Here is an 8,601-nt window from a genome sequence, read left to right on the forward strand (position 1 = left end):
CTAGGAGAGTAAAGAGGGAGGGATGAGAAGGGGGAAGAGAGAGTCACATGGAATACACAGGGCCCTCTAGGAGTAGAGGGATAAAGGGAGGGAGGGATGAGAAGGGGGAAGAGAGAGTCACATGGAATACACAGGAATTACACAGGGCCCTCTAGGAGAGTAAAGAGGAGGGATGAGAAGGGGGAAGAGAGAGTCACATGGAATACACAGGGCCCTCTAGGAGAGTAAAGAGGGAGGGATGAGAAGGGGGAAGAGAGAGTCACATGGAATACATAGGGCCCTCTAGGAGAGTAAAGAGGAGGGATGAGAAGGAGGAAGAGAGAGTCACATGGAATACACAGGGCCCTCTAGGAGAGTAAAGAGGGAGGAGAGTCATGAGAAGGGGGAACAGAGAGTCACATGGAATACACAGGGCCCTCTAGGAGAGTAAAGAGGGAGGGATGAGAAGGGGGAACAGAGAGTCACATGGAATTACACAGGGCCCTCTAGGAGAGTAAAGAGGGAGGGATGAGAAGGGGGAAGAGAGAGTCACATGGAATACACAGGGCCCTCTAGGAGAGTAAAGAGGGAGGGATGAGAAGGGGGAAGAGAGAGTCACATGGAATACACAGGGCCCTCTAGGAGAGTAAAGAGGGAGGGATGAGAAGGGGGAAGAGAGAGTCACATGGAATACACAGGGCCCTCTAGGAGAGTAAAGAGGGAGGGATGAGAAGGGGGAACAGAGAGTCACATGGAATACACAGGGCCCTCTAGGAGAGTAAAGAGGGAGGGATGAGATGGGGGAAGAGACAGTCACATGGAATACACAGGGCCCTCTAGGAGAGTAAAGAGGGAGGGATGAGAAGGAGGAACAGAGAGTCACATGGAATAAACAGGGCCCTCTAGGAGAGTAAAGAGGGAGGGATGAGAAGGGGGAACAGAGAGAGTCAGTCCTCTGGGAGAGTAAAGAGGGAGGGATGAGATGGGGATGGAATACACAGGGCCCTCTAGGAGAGTAAAGAGGGAGGGATGAAAGGGGAACAGAGAGTCACATGGAATACACAGGGCCCTCTAGGAGAGTAAAGAGGGAGGGATGAGAAGGGGGAAGAGAGAGTCACATGGAATACACAGGGCCCTCTAGGAGAGTAAAGAGGGAGGGATGAGAAGGGGGAAGAGAGAGTCACATGGAATACACAGGGCCCTCTAGGAGAGTAAAGAGGGAGGGATGAGAAGGGGGAACAGAGAGTCACATGGAATACACAGGGCCCTCTAGGAGAGTAAAGAGGGAGGGATGAGAAGGGGGAAGAGAGAGTCACATGGAATACACAGGGCCCTCTAGGAGAGTAAAGAGGGAGGGATGAGAAGGGGGAAGAGAGAGTCACATGGAATACACAGGGCCCTCTAGGAGAGTAAAGAGGGAGGGATGAGAAGGGGGAAGAGAGCTTCACATGGAATACACAGGGCCCTCTAGGAGAGTAAAGAGGGAGGGATGAGAAGGGGGAAGAGAGAGTCAGATTGTGTGGGGAAAGAGGTGAGGAAGGTTAGATTGCGTGGGGAAGGAGGTGAGGAAGGTTCGATTTCGTGGGGAAAGTGGTGAGGAAGGTTAGATTTCGTGGGGAAAGAGGTGAGGAAGGTTAGATTGCGTGTGGAAAGAGGTGAGGAAGGTTAGATTTCGTGGGGAAAGAGGTGAGGAAAGTTAGATTTCGTGTGGAAAGAGGTGAGGAAGGTTAGATTTCGTGGGGAAAGAGGTGAGGAAGGTTAGATTGCGTGGGGAAAGAGGTGAGGAAGGTTAGATTGCGTGTGGAAAGAGGTGAGGAAGGTTAGATTGTGTTAACCTGTTCCACACATCCCTCCCTGCACAGTATGTTTTACAGTAGCTTTTGAAGAACAAGCACGTCCACCCCCCCCCACGTCTCTCTTTCTTTCCATAATTGATCATTTCTTTCTCTCCGTTGTTCCTCCTCTCTCTATTGTTTGGGGGATTATGCCATATTTGGGAAAGCTGCTTTTCCTAACAGGAGTGTGTGTGTGTGTGTGTGTGTGTGTGTGTGTGTGTGTGTGTGTGCAGTATCTTTTTTTTGTCAGAACTGTCATGCAGCTTAATTACAATTGACAAAACATCTACAGGCAGGAAACATCAAACTGTCGTTTTTTAGCTCAAATCATTATTAAGGGGGAAGCTCTAGCCCTTTCCTGTCTTCATTCTACACACTCATTCCCCACACCCCCCTCTCTGTGTCCCGCTGAGTGTGTGACAACACCATAACTGTACCGTCAAATACATCACTTTGTTGATGTGTGTGTGTGTGTGTGTGTGTGTGTGTGTTTGTGTGTGTGTGTGTGTGTGTGTGTGTGTGTGTGTGTGTGTGTGTGTGTGTGTGTGTGTGTGTGTGTGTGTGTTTCATAACACACACTTGTAGTCCCGTGTAGATCAGCTAGTTCAATTCCCGCGGGGGACCAGTATGAAAATGTATGCACCCTCTACGGCAAGTCACTATGGATAAGAGCCTCTGCTAAATGACTCAATACAAATACCCATAAACCAACGATCAGCATCTCCCAATGGTCTCAGAATGACTGTAAAGTGTGTGTGAGTGTGTTTTTCTATGAAAATGATCCCCCGCTTTAGTTTAGATTAACTGTATGAGATTTTTGATGTGTCATAATGTGTGTGTGTGTGTGTGTGTGTGTGTGTGTGTGTGTGTGTGTGTGTGTGTGTGTGTGTGTGTGTACCAGCATATTGGGAATCATAGAATATTACTGATCTTTATTCAGAGAAAGTGAGAGAGACAGACAGACAAATCCCAGAGAGGGAGACAGACAGACAGGCAAATCCCAGAGAGAGAGAGAGAGAGAGAGCGAGACAGACAGGCAAATCCCAGAGAGAGACATATAGACAGGCAAATCCCAGAGAGAGAGAGAGAGAGAGAGAGAGAGAGAGAGAGAGAGAGAGAGAGAGAGAGAGACAGACAAATCCCAGAGAGAGACAAGCAGACAGGCAAATCCCAGAGAGAGAGAGAGAGAGAGACAGACAGACAGGCAAAGCCCAGAGAGAGACATATAGACAGGCAAATCCCAGAGAGAGAGAGAGAGAGAGAGAGAGAGAGAGAGAGAGAGAGAGACAGACAAATCCCAGAGAGAGACAGACAGACAGGCAAATCCCAGAGAGAGACAAGCAGACAGGCAAATCCCAGAGAGAGAGAGAGAGACAGACAGACAGGCAAATCCCAGAGAGAGACAAGCAGACAGGAAAATCCCAGAGAGAGAGAGACAGACAGACAGACAGACAGACAGACATATCTCAGAGAGAGAGACAGACAGACAGACAGACAGACAGGCAAATCCCAGAGAGAGAGAGAGAGAGACAGACAGGCAAATCCCAGAGAGAGAGAGAGACAGACAGACAGGCAAATCCCAGAGAGAGACAAGCAGACAGACAAATCCCAGAGAGAGAGAGAGAGATACAGACAGACAAATCCCAGAGAGAGAGAGACATAAATTTCAACATACCAATTAGGATTTGGCTAAAAATACTTGAATCAGTCATAGAGCCCATTGCCCTTTATGGTTGTGAGGTCTGGGGTCCGCTCACCAACCAAGACTTCACAAAATGGGACAAACACCAAATTGAGACTCTGCACGCAGAATTCTGCAAAAATATCCTCCGTGTACAACGTAAACCACCAAATAATGCATGCTGGTCAAGCAAGCTGGTCCTGGGGCTCTGTTCACAAACACAAACACACCCTACAGAGCCCCAGGACAACAGCACAATTAGACCCAACCAAATCATGAGAAAACAAAAAGATAATTACTTAAGACATTGGAAAGAATTAACAAAAAAACAGAGCAAACTAGAATGCTATTTGGCCCTACACAGAGAGTACACAGCGGCAGAATACCTGACCACTGTGACTGACCCGAAATTAAGGAAAGCTTTGACTATGTACAGACTCAGTGAGCATAGCCTTGCTATTGAGAAAGGCCGCCGTAGGCAGACATGGCTCTCAAGAGAAGACAGGCTATGTGCTCACTGCCCACAAAATGAGGTGGAAACTGAGCTGCACTTCCTAACCTCCTGCCCAATGTATGACCAAATTAGAGAGACATATTTCCCCCATATTACACAGATCCACAAAGAATTCGAAAGCAAATCCAATTTTGAAAAACTCCCATATCTACTGGGTGAAATTCCACAGTGTGCCATCACAGCAGCAAGATTTGTGACCTGTTGCCACGAGAAAAGGGCAACCAGTGAAGAACAAACACCATTGTAAATACAACCCATATTTATGCTTATGTATTTTATCTTGTGTCCTTTAACTATTTGTACATTGTATATATATATATATATATAATATGACATTTGTAATGTCTTTACTGTTTTGAAACTTCTGTATGTGTAATGTTTACTGTTCATTTTTGTTGTTTTTCACTTTATATATTCACTTTGTATGTTGTCTACCTCACTTGCTTTGGCAATGTTAACACATGTTTCCCATGCCAATAAAGCCCTTGAATTGAATTGAAATTGAATTGAATTGAGAGACAGACAAATCCCAGGGAGAGAGAGAGATACAGACAGACAAATCCCAGAGAGAGAGAGAGACAGTCAGACAAATCCCAGAGAGAGAGAAGGAGAGAGAGAGAGATACAGACAGACAAATCCCAGAGAGAGAGAGAGATACAGACAGACAAATCCCAGAGAGAGAGAGATAGACAGACAAATCCCAGAGAGAGAGAGACAGACAAATCCCAGAGAGAGAGAGATACAGCCAGACAAATCGCAGAGAGAGAGAGAGACAGACAAATCCCAGAGAGAGAGAGACAGACAAATCCCAGAGAGGGAGAGAGAGAGAGAGATACAGACAAACAAATCCCAGAGAGAGAGAGACAGACAAATCCCAGAGAGAGAGAGAGACAGGCAAATCCCAGAGAGAGAGAGATACAGACAGACAAATCCCAGAGAGAGAGAGAGAGACAGACAAATCCCAGAGAGAGAGAGACAGACAGACAGACAAATCCCAGAGAGAGAGAGAGAGAGAGAGAGATACAGACAGACAAATCCCAGAGAGAGAGAGATACAGACAGACAAATCCCAGAAAGAGAGAGAGACAGACAAATCCCAGATAGAGAGAGAGACAGACAAATCCCAGAGAGATACAGACAGACAAATCCCAGAGAGAGAGAGATACAGCCAGACAAATCGCAGAGAGAGAGAGAGACAGACAAATCCCAGAGAGAGAGAGAGAGAGAGATACAGACAAACAAATCCCAGAGAGAGAGAGACAGACAAATCCCAGAGAGAGAGAGAGACAGGCAAATCCCAGAGAGAGAGAGAGATACAGACAGACAAATCCCAGAGAGAGAGAGAGAGAGAGAGAGATACAGACAGACAAATCCCAGAGAGAGAGAGATACAGACAGACAAATCCCAGAAAGAGAGAGAGACAGACAAATCCCAGATAGAGAGAGAGACAGACAAATCCCAGAGAGATACAGACAGACAAATCCCAGAGAGAGAGAGAGACAGACAAATCCCAGAGAGAGAGAGACAGACAGACAGACAAATCCCAGAGAGAGAGAGAGAGAGAGATACAGACAAATCCCAGAGAGAGAGAGAGAGACAGACAAATCCCAGAGAGAGAGAGAGAGAGAGAGAGAGACAGACAAATCCCAGAGAGAGAGTCAGACAAATCGCAGAGAGAGACAAATCCCAGAGAAAAATCCCAGAGAGAGAGAGAGACAGACAAACAAATCCCAGAGAGAGAGAGACAGACAAATCCCAGAGAGAGAGAGAGACAGGCAAATCCCAGAGAGAGAGAGATACAGACAAAAATCCCAGAGAGAGAGAGAGAGAGAGACAGACAAACAAATCCCAGAGAGAGAGAGAGACAGACAAAAATCCCAGAGAGATACAGACAGACAAATCCCAGAGAGAGAGAGAGAGAGAGACAGACAGACAGACAAATCCCAGAGAGAGAGAGAGAGAGAGATACAGACAAATCCCAGAGAGAGAGAGAGAGAGACAGACAAATCCCAGAGAGAGAGAGAGAGAGAGAGAAATCCCAGAGAGAGAGAGAGAGACAGTCAAATCCCAGAGAGAGAGAGATACAGTCAGACAAATCGCAGAGAGAAAGAGAGACAGACAAATCCCAGAGAGAGAGAGACAGACAAATCCCAGAGAGGGAGAGAGAGAGAGAGATACAGACAAACAAATCCCAGAGAGAGAGAGACAGACAAATCCCAGAGAGAGAGAGAGACAGGCAAATCCCAGAGAGAGAGAGAGAGATACAGACAGACAAATCCCAGAGAGAGAGAGAGAGACAGACAAATCCCAGAGAGAGACAGAGAGAGAGAGAGACAGACAGGCAAATCCCAGAGAGAGAGAGATACAGACAGACAAATCCCAGAGAGAGAGAGAGAGACAGACAGACAGACAAATCCCAGAGAGAGAGAGATAGAGAGATACAGACAGATAAATCCCAGAGAGAGAGAGAGAGACAGACAAATCCCAGAGAGAGAGAGAGAGAGACAGACAAATCCCAGAGAGAGAGAGAGAGAGACAGACAAATCCCAGAGAGAGAGAGAGAGACAGACAAATCCCAGAGAGAGAGAGAGAGAGAGACAAATCCCAGAGAGAGAGAGAGAGACAGACAAATCCCAGAGAGAGAGAGATACAGCCAGACAAATCGCAGAGAGAAAGAGAGACAGACAAATCCCAGAGAGAGAGAGACAGACAAATCCCAGAGAGGGAGAGAGAGAGAGAGATACAGACAAACAAATCCCAGAGAGAGAGAGACAGACAAATCCCAGAGAGAGAGAGAGACAGGCAAATCCCAGAGAGAGAGAGAGATACAGACAGACAAATCCCAGAGAGAGAGAGAGAGACAGACAAATCCCAGAGAGAGACAGAGAGAGAGAGAGACAGACAGGCAAATCCCAGAGAGAGAGAGAGAGAGAGAGAGAGAGATACAGACAGACAAATCCCAGAGAGAGAGAGATACAGACAGACAAATCCCAGAGAGAGAGAGATACAGACAGACAAATCCCAGAAAGAGAGAGAGACAGACAAATCCCAGATAGAGAGAGAGACAGACAAATCCCAGAGAGATACAGACAGACAAATCCCAGAGAGAGAGAGAGGTGTACAGATGTACAGACTTTGTGAGCATAGCCTTGCTAATGAGAAAGTCTGCCGTAGGCAGACATGGCTCTCAAGAGAAGACAGGCTGTGCACACTGCCCACAAAATGAGGTGGACACTGAGCTGCACTTCCTAACCTCCTGCCCAATGTATGACCATATTAGAGATACATATTTCCCTCAGATAACACAGATCCACAAAGAATTCGAAAACAAATCCAATTTTGATAAACTCCCATATCTACTGGGTGAAATACCACAGTGTGCCATCACAGCAGCAAGATGTGTGACCTGTTGTCACAAGAAAAGGTCAACCAGTGAAGAACAAGCACCATTGTAAATAAAAACCCATATGTATGCTTATTTATTTTCCCTTTTGTACTTGTTACAACACTGTATATATATATGACATTTGTAATGTCTTTATTGTTTTGAAACTGTATGTGTAATGTTTACTGTTAATTTTGATTGTTTATGGCAAATCCCAGAGAGAGAGAGAGAGAGAGACAGACAGACAAATCCCAGAGAGCGAGAGAGAGAGAGACAGACAGGCAAATCCCAGAGAGAGAGACAGACAGGCAAATCCCAGAGAGAGAGGGAGAGAGACAGACAGACAGGCAAATCCCAGAGAGAGAGAGACAGACAGGCAAATCCCAGAGAGAGAGAGAGAGAGAGACAGACAGACAAATCCCAGAGAGCAGACAGGCAAATCCCAGAGAGAGAGGGAGAGAGAGAGACAGACAGGCAAATCCCAGAGAGAGAGACAGACAGGCAACAGGCAAATCCCAGAGAGAGAGGGAGAGAGACAGACAGACAGGCAAATCCCAGAGAGAGAGAGACAGACAGGCAAATCCCAGAGAGAGAGAGAGAGAGAGACAGACAGACAAATCCCAGAGAGAGAGACAGACAGGCAAATCCCAGAGAGAGAGGGAGAGAGAGAGACAGACAGGCAAATCCCAGAGAGAGAGAGAGAGAGAGACAGACAGACAAATCCCAGAGAGCGAGAGAGAGAGAGACAGACAGGCAAATCCCAGAGAGAGAGACAGACAGGCAAATCCCAGAGAGAGAGGGAGAGAGAGAGACAGACAGGCAAATCCCAGAGAGAGAGAGAGAGAGAGAGAGAGACAGACAAATACCAGAGAGAGAGAGAGACAGACAGACAAATCCCAGAGAGAGAGAGAGAGAGAGAGAGAGACAGACAAATCCCAGAGAGAGAGAGAGGAAAATCCCAGACAGAGAGAGACAGACAAAATCCCAGAGAGAGAGAGAGAGACAGACAGACAACAGGCAAATCCCAGAGAGCAGAGAGAGAGAGAGAGAGAGACAGACAGGCAAATCACAGAGAGAGAGAGAGAGAGAGAGAGAGAGAGAGAGACAGACAAAAATCCCAGAGAGCGAGAGAGAGAGAGAGAGAGAGACAGACAGGCAAATACCAGAGAGAGAGAGAGACAGACAGACAAATCCCAGAGAGAGAGAGA

At 46.8% G+C, this 8,601-nt stretch overlaps 2 protein-coding genes across 2 annotated transcripts in view; one reads left to right on the forward strand and one right to left on the reverse strand.

Moving 5' to 3' along the window:
• LOC115127015 (dedicator of cytokinesis protein 2-like) overlaps positions 1 to 8,601 on the forward strand; it is a 192,817-nt gene that overhangs the window by 97,225 nt on the left and 86,991 nt on the right. The window lies entirely within an intron of this gene.
• Positions 1 to 8,601, reverse strand: part of LOC135571779 (uncharacterized) — a 43,418-nt gene that overhangs the window by 6,523 nt on the left and 28,294 nt on the right. The window lies entirely within an intron of this gene.

Source organism: Oncorhynchus nerka, linkage group LG5, assembly GCF_034236695.1.
Source record: "Oncorhynchus nerka isolate Pitt River linkage group LG5, Oner_Uvic_2.0, whole genome shotgun sequence".
Taxonomy (NCBI): domain Eukaryota; kingdom Metazoa; phylum Chordata; class Actinopteri; order Salmoniformes; family Salmonidae; genus Oncorhynchus; species Oncorhynchus nerka.